Here is a 17,268-nt window from a genome sequence, read left to right as displayed (position 1 = left end):
GCATCCAAGTTTTCCACTTCTCAACTACTACAAGAGCTCTAGCATTCAATTCTAGACACACTAAAGAGATCAAATCCTCTCCAATTCCACACAAAGCCCTAGTGACTAGTGAGAGTGATTTGTCGTGTTCATTTGAGCTCTTGCGCTTGGATTGCTTCTTTTCTTTCTCACTTGTTCTTGAGATCACAACTCCATTGTAATCAAGGCAAGAGGCACCAATTGTGTGGTGGCCCTTGCGGGGAAGTTTTGTTCCCGGCTTTGATTTGAGAAGAGAAGCTCACTCGGTCCAAGGGACCGTTTGAGAGAGGGAAGGGTTGAAAGAGACCCGGCCTTTGTGGCCTCCTCAACGGGGAGTAGGTTTGCAAGAACCGAACCTCGGTAAAACAAATCTCCGTGTCTCACTTGCCTTTTCACTTGGGATTTGTTTTGCGCCCTCTCTTGCGGACTCGTTTATTATTACTAACGCTAACCCCGGCTTGTAGTTGTGTTTATATTTGTAAATTTTAGTTTCGCCCTATTCACCCCCCCTCTAGGCGACTATCAATTGGTATCAGAGCCCGGTGCTTCATTAGAGCCTAACCGCTCGAAGTGATGTCGGGAGATCACGCCAAGAAGGAGATGGAGACCGGCGAAAAGCCCACTACAAGCCACGGGAGCACTTCATCGGAAGAGTCCCGCACCAAAAGGAGGGAGAAGAAGAAGAGCTCCTCCATCAAAGGGAAGGAGAAGAAATCTTCTTCTCACCACAAAGAGAAGAAGGAAAAATCTTCTTCCCACAAGCCGCATCGGAAAGGCGACAAGCACAAGAGGATGAGGAAGGTGGTCTACTACGAGACCGACACTTCATCAACATCGACCTCCGACTCCGATGCGCCCTCCGTCACTTCTAAGCGCCAAGAGCGCAAGAAGTATAGTAAGATCCCCCTACGCTACCCTCGCATTTCCAAACATACACCTTTACTTTCCGTCCCATTAGGCAAACCACCAACTTTTGATGGTGAAGATTACGCTAGGTGGAGCGATTTAATGCGATTTCATCTAACCTCGCTCCACAAAAGCATATGGGATGTTGTTGAGTTTGGCGCGCAGGTACCATCCGTAGGGGATGAGGACTATGATGAGGATGAGGTGGCCCAAATCGAGCACTTCAACTCTCAAGCAACAACAATACTCCTCGCCTCTCTAAGTAGAGAGGAGTATAACAAAGTACAAGGGTTGAAGAGCGCCAAGGAGATTTGGGATGTGCTCAAAACCGCGCACGAGGGAGATGAGCTCACCAAGATCACCAAGCGGGAAACGATCGAGGGGGAGCTCGGTCGGTTCCGGCTTCGCAAAGGGGAGGAGCCTCAACACATGTACAACCGGCTCAAGACCTTGGTAAATCAAGTGCGCAACCTCGGGAGCGTAAAATGGGATGACCACGAGATGGTTAAGGTTATTCTAAGATCTCTTATTTTCCTTAACCCTACTCAAGTTCAATTAATCCGTGGTAATCCTAGATATACTAAAATGACCCCCGAGGAAGTTATCGGGAATTTTGTTAGTTTTGAGTGCATGATCGAAGGCTCAAGGAAGATCAACGAGCTTGATGATGCCACCACATCCGAAGCTCAACCCGTTGCATTCAAGGCAACGGAGGAGAAGGAGGAGGCTACACCAAGTCGACAACCAATCGACGCCTCCAAGCTTGACAATGAGGAGATGGCGCTCGTCATCAAGAGCTTCCGCCAAATCCTCAAACAAAGGAGGGGGAAAGACTACAAGTCCCGCTCCAAGAAGGTTTGCTACAAATGTGGTAAGCCCGGTCATTTTATTGCTAAATGTCCTATATCTAGTGACAGTGACCGAGGCGATGACAAGAAGGGGAGGCGAAAGGAGAAGAAGAAGTACTACAAGAAGAAGGGCGGCGATGCCCATGTTTGTCGGGAATGGAATTCCGACGATAGCTCAAGCGACTCCTCCGACGACGAGGACGCCGCCAACATCGCCGTCACCAAGGGGCTTCTCTTCCCCAACGTCGGCCACAAGTGCCTCATGGCAAAGGACGGCAAAAAGAAGGTTAAATCTAAATCCTCCACTAAATATGAATCCTCTAGTGATGACAATGCTAGTGATGAGGAAGATAATTTGCGTTCCCTTTTTGCCAACCTTAACATAGCTCAAAAGGAAAAATTGAATGAATTGGTTAGTGCTATTCATGAAAAGGATGACCTTTTGGATTCCCAAGAGGACCTCCTTATTAAGGAAAATAAGAAACATGTTAAGGTTAAAAATGCTTATGCTCTAGAAATTGAAAAATGTGAAAAATTATCTAGTGAGCTAAGCACTTGCCGTGAGATGATTGACAACCTTAGGAATGAAAATGCTAGTTTAAATGCTAAGGTTGATTCACATGTTTGCAATGTTTCAACTTCAAATCCTAGAGATGATAATGTTGATTTACTTGCTAGGATTGATGAGTTGAATGCTTCCCTAGCTAGCCTTAAAATTGAAAATGAGAAATTGCTTGTTAAGGCTAAAGATCTTGATGTTTGCAATGCTACTATTTCCGACCTTAGAACTAAAAATGACATATTACAAGCTAAGGTTGTTGAATTAAAATCTTGCAAACCCTCTACATCCATTGTTGAGCATGTATCTATTTGTACTAGATGTAGAAATGTTGATATTAATGCTATTCATGATCATATGGCTTTAATTAAACAACAAAATGATCATATAGCAAAACTAGATGCTAAAATTGCCGAGCACAACCTAGAGAATGAGAAATTTAAATTTGCTCGTAGCATGCTTTATAATGGGAGACGCCCTGGCATTAAGGATGGCATTGGTTTCCAAAGGGGAGACAATGTCAAACTTAATGCCCCTCCTAAAAATTTGTCTAACTTTGTTAAGGGCAAGGCTCCCATGCCTCAGGATAACGAGGGCTACATTTTGTACCCTGCCGGCTATCCTGAGAGCAAAATTAGGAGAATTCATTCTAGGAAGTCTCACTCTGGCCCTAATCATGCTTTTATGTATAAGGGTGAGACATCTAGCTCTAGGCAACCAACCCGTGCCAAGTTGCCTAGAAAGAAAACTCCTAATGCATCAAATGATCATGCCATTTCATTTAAAACTTTTGATGCTTCTTATGTGCTTACTAACAAATCCGGCAAGGTAGTTGCCAAGTTTGTTGGGGGCAAACACAAGAGTTCCAAGACTTGTGTTTGGGTACCCAAAGTTCTTGTGTCTAATGCCAAAGGACCCAAAACCATTTGGGTACCTAAAGTCAAGAACTAAAATTGTTTTGTAGGTTTATGCATCCGGGGGCTCAAGTTGGATACTCGACAGCGGGTGCACAAACCACATGACAGGGGAGAAAAGGATGTTCTCCTCATATGAGAAAAACCAAGATCCCCAACGAGCTATCACATTCGGGGATGGAAATCAAGGTTTGGTCAAAGGACTTGGTAAAATTGCTATGTCTCCTGACCATTCTATTTCCAATGTTTTTCTTGTTGATTCTTTAGATTACAACTTGCTTTCTGTTTCCCAATTATGTCAAATGGGCTACAACTGTCTTTTTACTGATATAGGTGTCACTGTCTTTAGAAGAAGTGATGATTCAATAGCTTTTAAGGGAGTGTTAGAGGGTCAGCTATACTTGGTAGATTTTGATAGAGCTGAACTCGACACTTGCTTAATTGCTAAGACTAACATGGGTTGGCTCTGGCACCGCCGACTAGCCCATGTTGGGATGAAGAATCTTCACAAGCTTCTAAAGGGAGAACACATTTTAGGATTAACAAATGTTCATTTTGAGAAAGACAGGATTTGTAGCGCATGCCAGGCAGGGAAGCAAGTTGGAGTCCATCATCCACACAAGAACATCATGACGACCGACAGGCCGCTTGAGCTACTCCACATGGATCTATTCGGCCCGATTGCTTACATAAGCATCGGCGGGAGTAAGTATTGTCTTGTAATAGTGGATGATTATTCTCGCTTCACTTGGGTATTCTTTTTACAGGAAAAATCTCAAACCCAAGAGACTTTAAAGGGATTCTTGAGACGGGCTCAAAATGAGTTCGCCTTAAGGATCAAGAAAATAAGAAGCGACAACGGGACGAAGTTCAAGAACTCACAAATTGAAGGCTTCCTTGAGGAGGAGGGCATCAAGCATGAGTTCTCCTCTCCCTACACGCCACAACAAAATGGTGTAGTAGAGAGAAAGAATCGAACTCTATTGGACATGGCAAGAACCATGCTTGATGAGTTCAAGACACCGGACCGGTTTTGGGCCGAAGCGGTCAACACCGCCTGCTACGCCATCAACCGGTTATATCTTCACCGAATCCTCAAGAAGACATCATATGAACTCCTAACCGGTAAAAAGCCCAACATTTCATACTTTAAAGTTTTTGGTAGCAAATGCTTTATTCTTGTTAAAAGAGGTAGAAAATCTAAATTTGCTCCTAAAACTGTAGAAGGCTTTTTACTTGGTTATGACTCAAACACAAGGGCATATAGGGTCTTTAACAAGTCCACTGGACTAGTTGAAGTCTCATGTGACGTTGTGTTTGATGAAACTAACGGCTCTCAAGTAGAGCAAGTTGATCTTGATGAGATAGGTAATGAAGAGGCCCCATGCATAGCGCTAAGGAACATGTCCATTGGGGACGTGTGTCCTAAGGAATCCGAAGAGCCTTCAAGAGCACAAGATCAACCGTCCTCCTCCATGCAAGCATCTCCACCAACTCAAAATGAGGATGAAGCTCAAGTTGATGAAGGGCAAAATCAAGAAGATGAGCCACCTCAAGATGATGGCAATGATCAAGGGGGAGATGCAATTGATCAAGAAAAGGAGGATGAGGAAGAGCCAAGGCCGCCACACCCAAGAGTCCACCAAGCAATCCAACGAGATCACCCCGTCGACACCATCCTCGGCGACATTCATAAGGGGGTAACTACTCAATCTTGGGTTGCACATTTTTGTGAACATTACTCTTTTGTTTCCTCTATTGAGCCACACAGGGTAGAGGAAGCACTCCAAGATGCGGATTGGATAATGGCGATGCAAGAGGAGCTCAACAATTTCACGAGGAATGAGGTATGGCATTTAGTTCCACGTCCTAATCAAAATGTTGTAGGAACCAAGTGGGTCTTCCGCAACAAGCAAGACGAGCATGGTGTGGTGACAAGGAACAAAGCTCGACTCGTGGCCAAGGGGTATTCACAAGTCGAAGGTTTGGATTTTGGTGAAACCTATGCACCCGTAGCTAGGCTTGAGTCAATTCGCATATTATTAGCCTATGCTACTTACCATGGCTTCAAGCTTTATCGAATGGACGTGAAGAGTGCCTTCCTCAACGGACCAATCAAGGAAGAGGTCTATGTTGAGCAACCTCCCGGCTTTGAAGACAGTGAGTACCCTAACCATGTCTATAGGCTCTCTAAGGCGCTTTATGGGCTCAAGCAAGCCCCAAGAGCATGGTATGAATGCCTAAGAGATTTCCTTATTTCTAATGGCTTCAAAGTTGGCAAGGCCGATCCTACACTCTTTACTAAAACTCTTGAAAATGACTTGTTTGTATGCCAAATTTATGTTGATGATATTATATTTGGGTCTACTAACGAGTCTACATGTGAAGAATTTAGTAGGATCATGACACAGAAATTCGAGATGTCGATGATGGGGGAGTTGAAGTATTTTCTAGGATTCCAAGTCAAGCAACTCCAAGAGGGCACCTTCATTTGCCAAACGAAGTACACTCAAGACATTCTAACCAAGTTTGGAATGAAGGATGCCAAGCCCATCAAGACACCCATGGGAACCAATGGGCATCTCGACCTCGACACGGGAGGTAAGTCCGTGGATCAAAAGGTATACCGGTCGATGATTGGTTCATTGCTTTATTTATGTGCATCTCGACCGGACATTATTCTTTCCGTTTGCATGTGTGCAAGATTCCAATCCGACCCTAAGGAATCCCACCTTACGGCCGTAAAACGAATCTTGAGATATTTAGCTTATACTCCTAAGTTTGGGCTTTGGTACCCTCGGGGATCCACATTTGATTTGATTGGTTATTCGGATGCCGATTGGGCGGGGTGTAAAATCAATAGGAAGAGCACATCGGGGACTTGCCAGTTCTTGGGACGATCCTTGGTGTCTTGGGCTTCAAAGAAGCAAAATTCGGTCGCTCTTTCCACCGCCGAAGCCGAGTACATTGCCGCAGGTCATTGTTGCGCGCAATTGCTTTGGATGAGGCAAACCCTGCGGGACTATGGTTACAAATTAACCAAAGTCCCTTTGCTATGTGATAATGAGAGTGCAATCAAAATGGCCGACAATCCCGTTGAGCATAGCCGCACTAAGCACATAGCCATTCGGTATCATTTTCTTAGGGATCACCAACAAAAGGGAGATATCGAGATTTCTTACATTAACACTAAAGATCAATTAGCCGATATCTTTACCAAGCCTCTTGATGAACAATCTTTTACCAGACTTAGGCATGAGCTCAATATTCTTGATTCTAGAAATTTCTTTTGCTAGCTTGCACACATAGCTCATTTGAATACCTTTAATTATATCTCTTTTATATGCTATGACTAATGTGTTTTCAAGTCTATTTCAAACCAAGTCATAGGTATATTGAAAGGAAATTGGAGTCTTCGGCAAAGACAAAGGCTTCCACTCCGTAACTCATACTTTGCCATCACTCCAAGCATCTCTCTATTCTTTGGGGAGAAATGAGAATTCAAAGCAAAAGGACTTCGTCTTTGGTATAATCTTAACTCATTTACTTATGACCAAAGGGGAAGATAGTACATAAGGGCTCTAATGATTCCGTTTTTGGCGATTCATGCCAAAAAGGGGGAGAAATGAGCCCAAAGCAAAAGGACCGCACCACCACCACCAAATTCAAAAACTTAGTGTTTTCCAAAAGTATTTATCAATTGGGATCCTGTTGTGTTCAAAAGGGGGAGAAAGTAGTATTTCAAAATGGTATATCAAAACCCTCTTGAACACTAAGAGGAGGATTTAATTTAGGGGGAGTTTTGTTTAGTCAAAGGAAAAGCATTTGAAACAAAGGGAGAAAATTTCAAATCTTGAAAATGCTTTGCAAACTTTTATTCATTTACCTTTGACTATTTGCAAAAGATCTTTGAAATGAATTTACAAAAAAAAAATTTTGCAAAAACAAAACATTTGGTGCAAAAGTGGTCCAAAATACTAAATAAGAAAGAAACATTCCATGCATATCTTGTAAGTAGCTATATTGGCTCAATTCCAAGCAACCTTTACACTTACGTTATGCAAACTAGTTCAATTATGCACATCTCTGTTTGCTTTGGTTTGTGTTGGCATCAATCACCAAAAAGGGGGAGATTGAAAGGGAATTAGGCTTACACCTAGTTCCTAAATAATTTTGGTGGTTGAATTGCCCAACACAAATGATTGGACTAACTAGTTTGCCCAAGTGTGTAGATTATACAGGTGTAAAAGGTTCACACTCAGCCAATAAAAAGACCAAGTTTTGGATTCAATAAAGGAGCAAAGGGGAAACCGAAGGCACCCCTGGTCTGGCGCACCGGACTGTCCGGTGTGCCACCGGACAGTGAACAGTACCTGTCCGGTGCACCAGGGGACTCAGACTCAAACTCGCCACCTTCGGGAATTTCCAGGACGACTCGGCTATAATTCACCGGACTGTCCGGTGTACACCGGACAGTGTCCGGTGCGCCAAGGGAGGTCGGCCTCAGGAACTCGCCAGCTTCGGGAAACGCCAACGGCTAACCCGCTAAAATTCACCGGACTGTCCGGTGTGCACCGGACTGTCCGGTGCGCCTCCGGAGCAACGGTCATCTCCGCGCCAACGGCTCTCTGCCGCGCATTTAATGCGCCCTCTGCGCGCGCAGAAGTCAGAATCGCCCATGCTGGCACACCGGACAGCAAACAGTACCTGTCCGGTGTGCACCGGACACCCAGGCGGGCCCACAAGTCAGAAGCTCCAACGGTCAGAATCCAACGGCAGTGATGACGTGGCAGGGGCACCGGACTGTCCGGTGTGCACCGGACTGTCCGGTGCGCCATCGAGCAGACGCCTCCAGCCAACGGTCAAGTTTGGTGGTTGGGGCTATAAATACCCCAACCACCCCACCATTCATTGCATCCAAGTTTTCCACTTCTCAACTACTACAAGAGCTCTAGCATTCAATTCTAGACACACTAAAGAGATCAAATCCTCTCCAATTCCACACAAAGCCCTAGTGACTAGTGAGAGTGATTTGCCGTGTTCATTTGAGCTCTTGCGCTTGGATTGCTTCTTTTCTTTCTCACTTGTTCTTGAGATCACAACTCCATTGTAATCAAGGCAAGAGGCACCAATTGTGTGGTGGCCCTTGCGGGGAAGTTTTGTTCCCGGCTTTGATTTGAGAAGAGAAGCTCACTCGGTCCAAGGGACCGTTTGAGAGAGGGAAGGGTTGAAAGAGACCCGGCCTTTGTGGCCTCCTCAACGGGGAGTAGGTTTGCAAGAACCGAACCTCGGTAAAACAAATCTCCGTGTCTCACTTGCCTTTTCACTTGGGATTTGTTTTGCGCCCTCTCTTGCGGACTCGTTTATTATTACTAACGCTAACCCCGGCTTGTAGTTGTGTTTATATTTGTAAATTTCAGTTTCGCCCTATTCACCCCCCCTCTAGGCGACTATCATATTTTCTTTTGGATCTTATTGATCTCCACATCCTTCTTAGGACAACTATTAAGAAGATGGTCGATTTCACCACAGCCAAAGCAAGCACGACTTGATAAGTTACATGGTGGAGTTGTCTTTACATTGTTGGTAGAAGTTTCTATACATTTTTGTTCATATTCCATGTCTGAAGACTAAGATAGCTTCATCTCGGAGGTGATTTGTAGTAAACTCTTCTCAGGACAGTTACGGAAGTAATGACCTTCACGTCCACATTGATAGCAAGCTTTTCTTGAAGTTATTTCTTGACTTTTTCCATGTTTCCCTTTTTGTTTCTTGGACCTGATGCGACCATGAGGCTGAAACTGTGTGCAAGTAATAGTCCATCCATCAATGTAACATTCATGTGTTTCTTCTTGGGGCTGGGCATCCTTGTGATGTTTCCTTTTTGTAATACTTTGCAATTCATCAACTGATAGTGCATTAGGTATGAGAGAATCTGTTATTAGTTGTTCTTGGGGAGACATCTGTCTTTTAACGCCAGAAAATAAAATATGGCTCTTTTGTTTTGTAGTTTCACTTTTGTTTGCATTGATTTGGTGACAAGGAATTCCATAGTACTCACAACAACAACATGTTCCAAGGTCACTTGTCGGTTGGTTTGGTTGTGCATCCTTTTTTGTCTTAAATGTCTGTTCATCAGCTGTTTTATTTATAGTGTTGTTTTGACTTGCCAACACACCGCATTCTTTGCATTTAGTGACATCACTTGTAGTTGACATTCCAAGGTCTGACATCTGTATGGGTATGGAAGAATGGAAGGGACGAAAGGGTTGAGCAAAGACGAATTATAGAGAGTAGAGAAAACCCATCTATCTAAGGTTTTACCTAGCTAACTAATGCCATTGTGGACAAAAGTCACACAATACACCAACAATCATTTCAAAGAAGCAAATCAATCATGAACACAAGGGACAATGAATTCAAACATACCAGCACAACACAATCCAATTCTACTCGTTCAACCAAAACAAAAGGTGACACAAGATTAAGAAAGATATTATAACATCAAGGAGTTGGGTAAGAATCATCAAGGAGTTAGACAAGACATATTTGTTGGTGGCCAAGAGTGAAATAAGATAACCATGAACTATTAAAGTGAGGATAAATGATACAACCAAGGATATGAAGTTAGGGAGAAAGTGTTATCAAGGAGAAAAGTAGAGAGGCAAAGGTTTAATATATCAAAGTAGATATTGCGCAAGGGTGGCAATACAATGGTAAGAAAACAAAAATATAAGAAGTCAAGGGTTATATAGCAATATTAGGGATTAGAAAACCACTATAATATAATATCGCCATTACCGATCTAGTCGAAAATCTTAATACTAAAGAACAATCCTATCAACCTAACCAAGAAGTCAATTAATAGATCTACGGGATCCATAACAAAACTTCTTGCGGAGTGGGGATAAGACAGAAAATAGGGCATCGTCAATAGCTTTGAAAGGGTTTCTTCTGGCAAACTTCACTTCAAGTTCTGCAATCCTAGCTTGATCATCTTGCAATGCTTCTCATTAGTACCTTCTGATAGACGAAGAATCAGACAAGGGTTTCTTTTTCTTTTTCTTTTTTTTCTTTCTAATTCAAAATATATTTTCAAATAACCCTGAAATTCATAATAATTAAACCAAAAATATTTATAAATAAAATATTTATTTTTTACTAATAATTATATTATTTATTTGGATTTCCATTTAAAAAGAAATGTTATTCAATATCCAAAATCAATTCTGAGCAATCAAAAATCATTCCAAATGCAAGTAAATAACAAACACTTAAAAGAAAATTTATTACCATAAATACCATTAATAACTAAATGCATTATTTTATTTAATAATTTTTATAGTGTTACAGCTTTTAAGGAATCTAGAGACTAAATTAGAAGAACTCGAACTTATTTGTAATGTTTCTATACTCAGTACAGACGACGGGTTGATTTACCAAAATCCCAGGGCTCATTTGCAAATTGGCGAGGCGGCTTACACACGGGCGCGATCCCGCCGCTGGATCCAAAACGAAGAGTTCAGATTAGATCACGAAGGGGTATGGGACATGGACCTGGGATCACCGATCGACGACCACGGTCAACACAAGCGAATCGTTATTCCCTTTCCAATCTAGCCCGACCACGCAAAGATCAACGGCATGGGTTTAAAACATCCCAGATCGCATAGGACCCGCTTGATCTAGGATCAATGGTCAGATCGGAACCCGGTAATGGGGCATCACGGGTCAAATCTGGACCGCCCATTTTGGAACCAACGGTGCACACGGCTTCTAACTCGGAGCCACCCACACTGCGATCAACGGACGAGATCACACGAAACAAAACCATGCTGACACCCCCAATCCTACGCGTCCGCCACAAATCCGACGGCAGCCACCCCATCCTCACTAATCGACGACACCGAGCAGCGGCGCCGCCACATCCCCACGGTGGCGCACACGCCGGCATTACCCGATTCAAAGCTCCCACGCACTACTCTACAAACCCGAGGGTGCTATACGTAGAACAGATAAAGGGGAATCCCATGGGTGGCGCAATTACCTCCGATTGGCAGAGGGTGGTGTTGTGCACTGGGTATGGCGGCCAGGCGGGGTAGAATCAACTCCGGTGAGAAATTCTTCACGGTCGCGAGCACCCCCAAAGTCCAATACACTACAAGCCAGATCCCCAGACCCCGGCGAGCAACCCCTCGACCTGCCACCGAACTCCTGGCGGCACCCGAACTCGCGCACGACGACGGCGACCAAATCTTCTCCTCACCTTTTCTTCTCTCTGACGGTGGTGTTCCCCTACGCAGGAGCTGGGCTTGGCTAAGGTCACAAGCGACCAGAGGTTTATAGCGGAGGAAGGCCGGGTCTGCGGGATTGGCCACAACGGCCCCGCAGAAACCGCGGCGGTGGATTCGGCGATGTCGGCTACGGCAGGGAGAAGATGGCGCTGATGAGATGGTCCCGCATGTCAATGACCGAGTTCGCACCCGCAGTGGAGACGAGACTGGGTTGTGGGCCCTGCCTGCCAGTGTCGCCAAACAGGATCGCGGGCGTGAATGTGGAGCTGGGCTGCGGGCGCGGGATGAAGTGGAAGTGGGCCGACAGGAGGAAAACCAGCCCAGCTGAGGCTTTTGTCCTTTTCTTTTATTTTTCCTGTTTTCTTTTCTTTTTGTTTGCTTTTCAGTTTTCAAATTCACATAAAAGAAATCAAAAATCTGAATTTGCGTTCAGATGCTACAATATGAATTCAAAGTACATATTTTCATATATTTATATTAATTATTTTATTTCTTTGTTTTAGACCAAGGTCCAAAATGTGCCATGCACACATTCATTTCATTTTAGAAAAGAAAATATTACTTTTGAGTATGTGATCAAATTTCAAGTAAAAAATGAATATCCATTACCTTAATCTTTATGAAGGAACATTTTACTTAATATGTTTTTAAGAAGTGCAAAATAATAATTAATATGTAATTCTTTTCTCTAGTTATTGTCCTTCCCTCTAAACTTGTCTCACTAATTTGAATACAAACATGAGAATACAAGAATCTCAACATAAGGTTCATTTTCTTTTCTGTAATTATTTATTTTGTTATTTTTCTCTTATGCAAATTTTTGGGCTTTACATTCATGCACACTCAGAATCGACAAGAAACTAATCAAAACAATAATAGCACTCCATGAGATCTGCGCAAGTTTCTTTCTAGGAGAGAAGGTGAACGAACCGGACACATAGCCAAACACAATAGCTAGCTAACACGCTCTTCGAGACCCCACCAGTCGCATCACAGGGACCGAGGCGACGATCGTCGATGGTGCGGGTGCGGCGGTGGCGACGACCCGACTCTGACGATGACGGCAACTCGTGGTTCACCTCGACCTCACTGGAGGGAGACAGTCGCCTCTGCCCTGCCAAACGCCATCCAGCACGCCTCGACATGGACACCTCAGCAAGAAACACAAACCCTAAGACACAAACATTGGAGAGGAAGGGAAGGACAAACTCACAGGAGAAAAGGCCACTAACGAAGAGGACGGACGATGAGAGAAGAGATCTTGCTTCATCGTCCTCACTTCCTGAGAGCACCTAGAGGGGGGGTGAATAGGTGATCCTGTAAAACTTAAACTTATAGCCACAAAAACTTGTTAAGGGTTAGCACAATAATTGCCAAGTGGCTAAAGAGGGGATCTTGCACAATATGACAATCACAAAGAATTCAACACAGAGAAGACACAGTGATTTATCCCGTGGTTCGGCCAAGTACAAAACTTGCCTACTCCACGTTGTGGCGTCCCAACGGACGAGGGTTGCAATCAACCCCTCTCAAGCGGTCCAAAGACCCACTTGAATACCACGGTGTTTTGCCTTGCTTATCTTTATCCCACTCGCGAGGAATCTCCACAAATTGGAGTCTCTCGCCCTTACACGTAAAGTTCACAAAGAAGCACGGAGTAAGGGAGGGAAGCAACACACACAAATCCACAGCGAAATGCGCACACACACGGCCAAGAATCGAGCTCAAAGACTATCTCAAAGTTCTCACAAGAACGGAGCTCGAATCTCTTAGAATAACAAACGGATGCGCAAAGACTGAGTGTGGATGATCAAGAATGCTCAAAGGTTGCTTGGTGTCTCCCTCCATGCGCCTAGGGGTCCCTTTTATAGCCCCAAGGCAGCTAGGAGCCGTTGAGAACAAATCTGGAAGGCCATCTTTGCCTTCTGTCGTCGGGCGCACCGGACAGTCCGGTGCGCACCGGACACTGTCCGGTGCCCGATTTCCTTCCTTAAACAGCGCAGTCGACCGTTGCAGATGCGGGAGCCGTTGGTGCACCGGACATGTCCGGTGCACACCGGACAGTCCGGTGCCCCCTTCCGACCGTTGGCTCGGCCACGTGTCCCGCGCAGATCGCGCGACCGACCGTTGGCCCGGCCGACCGTTGGCTCACCGGACAGTCCGGTGCACACCGGACAGTCCGGTGAATTTTAGCCGTACGCCGTCGGCGAATTCCCGAGAGCGGCCACTTCGCTCGAGGCAACCTGGCGCACCGGACACTGTCCGGTGCACCACGAGACACTGTCCGGTGCACCACCGGACAGTCCGGTGCCCCAGACCGAACCAGCCTTTTGGCTGTACACAGCCAACTCTTCTCTTTTCTTCTTCTTTCTGTTTCTAACACTTAGACAAATATATTAGTACACAAAACCAATGTACTAAGACTTAGAAACATACCTTTGCTCTTGATTTGCACTTTGTTCACCCATGGGCATAGATTCACATTTAAACACTTGTGTTGACACTCAATCACCAAAATACTTAGAAATGGCCCAAGGGCACATTTCCCTTTCAATCTCCCCCTTTTTGGTGATTTATGCCAACACAACATAAAGCAACTAGAACAAGTGCAAAATCACTTCAAATAAAACTCAAATTGATTCTGATTCAATTTTGGCATATATGGATCATCCTTTGCCACCACTTGGTTTGTTTTTGCAAATCAAACTCAAATCTCTATCTCTAAGTCAAACACACATGTTGAAGCATAAAGAGAGTCATTCCAAAAGAGATTGATCAAAGATTTCAAAAACTCCCCCTATTTCCCATAATCAACACTTCTCCCCACAAGAAGCCAACTATTGACAAGAGAGACAATAAGAGACAATAAAAGAGTTTAACAAAACAAAAACTCTATTCTACTATTTTCAAAATCTCTCAAGTGGTAGCTGATCCATTTATCGCTTTGGCCTTTATTTTCTCCCCCTTTGGCATCAAGCACCAAAACGGGATCAATCTTGGCCCTTTTAACCCCATTGCCTTACCAAAATCTTCAAATGAGAACACAAAGGCAATAAGAGTCTAAAGATGAACTTGGAATAAGTTACCCTCTCATCGGAGTGTAGTGGAAGTCTTTCATGGTCCAAGTCCACCTTTTCCCTTTCAATCCTCCTTCGAGACTAAATCATCAAACTCAAGCACATGGTTAGTCTCAAAGGGTCAAGTTGTAACACATCTCCCCCTAAACATGTGCATCACTTTGCAACGGACTTGTGAGGTCCAGGGAGTGTTTGTACAACTTGAGCACCATAATAAGCAACAAAATGCAAAAAGGAACATGATCAAAAGCATAAATACATGTATGCTACAATTCAATCCAGGTTCCGCGAATCTAAGACATTTAGCTCACTACGCAACCTGCAAAAGGTCTTCTCATCTAGAGGCTTAGTGAAGATATCGGCTAGCTGGTTCTCGGTGCTAACATGAAACACTTCGATATCTCCCTTTTGCTGGTGGTCTCTCAAAAAGTGATGCCGGATGTCTATGTGCTTTGTGCGGCTGTGCTCAACAGGATTCTCCGCCATGCGGATAGCACTCTCATTATCACATAGGAGTGGGACTTTGCTCAGATTGTAGCCAAAGTCCCAGAGGGTTTGCCTCATCCAAAGAAGTTGCGCGCAACACTGACCTGCGGCAACATACTCGGCCTCAGCGGTGGATAGGGCAACGGAGGTTTGTTTCTTAGAGTTCCATGACACCAGGGACCTTCCTAAGAATTGGCACGTCCCCGATGTACTCTTCCTATCGACCTTACATCCAGCATAGTCGGAGTCTGAGTATCCAACTAAGTCAAAGGTAGACCCCTTTGGATACCAGAGCCCGAAGCAAGGCGTAGCAACCAAATATCTAAGAATTCGCTTCACCGCCACTAAGTGACACTCCTTAGGATCGGATTGAAATCTAGCACACATGCATACGCTAAGCATAATATCCGGTCTACTAGCACATAAGTAAAGCAAAGAACCTATCATTGACCGGTATGCTTTTTGATCCACGGACTTACCTCCTTTGTTGAGGTCGGTGTGTCCGTCGGTCCCCATCGGAGTCTTTGCGTTTTGGCGTCCTTCATCCCAAACCGCTTTAGCAGATCTTGCGTGTACTTTGTTTGGGAGATGAAGGTGCCGTCCTTGAGTTGCTTCACTTGGAACCCAAGGAAGTAGTTCAACTCGCCCATCATCGACATCTCGAACTTCTGCGTCATCACCCTGCTAAACTCTTCACAAGACTTTTGGTTAGTAGAACCAAATATTATGTCATCGACATAAATTTGGCACACAAACAAGTCACCATCACATGTCTTTGTAAAAAGAGTTGGATCGGCTTTCCCAACCTTGAAAGCATTAGCAATTAAAAAGTCTCTAAGGCATTCATACCATGCTCTTGGGGCTTGCTTAAGTCCATAGAGCGCCTTAGAGAGCTTACACACGTGGTCGGGGTACCGTTCATCCTCGAAGCCAGGGGGTTGCTCCACGTACACCTCCTCCTTGATTGGCCCGTTGAGGAAAGCGCTCTTCACATCCATTTGGTGCAACCTGAAAGAATGGTGAGCGGCATATGCTAGCAAGATACGAATTGATTCTAGCCTAGCCACAGGAGCAAATGTCTCCTCAAAGTCCAAACCTGCGACTTGGGCATAACCTTTTGCCACAAGTCGAGCCTTGTTCCTCGTCACCACCCCATGCTCGTCCTGTTTGTTGCGGAACACCCACTTGGTTCCCACAACATTTTGCTTCGGACGAGGCACCAGTGTCCAAACTTCATTGCGCTTGAAGTTGTTGAGCTCCTCCTGCATGGCCAACACCCAGTCCGGATCTACCAAGGCCTCCTCTACCCTGAAAGGCTCAATAGAAGAGACAAAGGAGTAATGCTCACAAAAATTAACTAATCGAGATCGAGTAGTTACTCCCTTGCTAATGTCACCCAGAATTTGGTCGACGGGATGATCCCTTTGAATCATCGCTCGAACTTGGGTTGGAGGTGCCGGTTGCGCTTCTTCCTCCATCACTTGATCATCTTGTGCTCCCCCTTGATCAAGCGCCTCCACTTGAGGTACCTGTTCGTCATCTTCGGTTGGGGGATGCACCATAGTTGAGGAAGAAGGTTGATCTCGTTCATCTTGTTCCTGTGGCCGCACTTCTCCAATCGCCATGGTTCGTATAGCGGCCGTCGGAACATCTTCTTCATCTACATCATCACAATCAACAACTTGCTCTCTTGGAGAGCCATTAGTCTCATCAAATACAACGTCGCTAGAGACTTCAACCAAACCCGATGATTTGTTGAAGACTCTATACGCCTTTGTATTTGAGTCATAACCTAACAAAAACCCTTCTACAGCTTTGGGAGCAAACTTAGAATTTCTACCTTTCTTCACTAGAATGTAGCACTTGCTCCCAAATACACGAAAGTAAGATACATTGGGTTTGTTACCGGTTAGTAGCTCATACGAAGTCTTCTTGAGGAGGCGATGAAGGTAGACCCTGTTGATGGCGTGGCAAGCCGTGTTCACGGCTTCCGACCAAAAACACTCGGGGGTCTTGAATTCTCCAAGCATTGTTCTCGCCATATCGATTAGCGTCCTGTTCTTCCTCTCTACCACACCATTTTGCTGTGGTGTGTAGGGAGCGGAGAACTCGTGCTTGATCCCTTCCTCCTCAAGGAACTCCTCCACTTGAAGATTCTTGAATTCG

This window comes from Zea mays, chromosome 1 (assembly GCF_902167145.1).
Source record: "Zea mays cultivar B73 chromosome 1, Zm-B73-REFERENCE-NAM-5.0, whole genome shotgun sequence".
NCBI lineage: Eukaryota > Viridiplantae > Streptophyta > Magnoliopsida > Poales > Poaceae > Zea > Zea mays.
Note: the sequence above shows the minus strand (reverse complement) of the source record.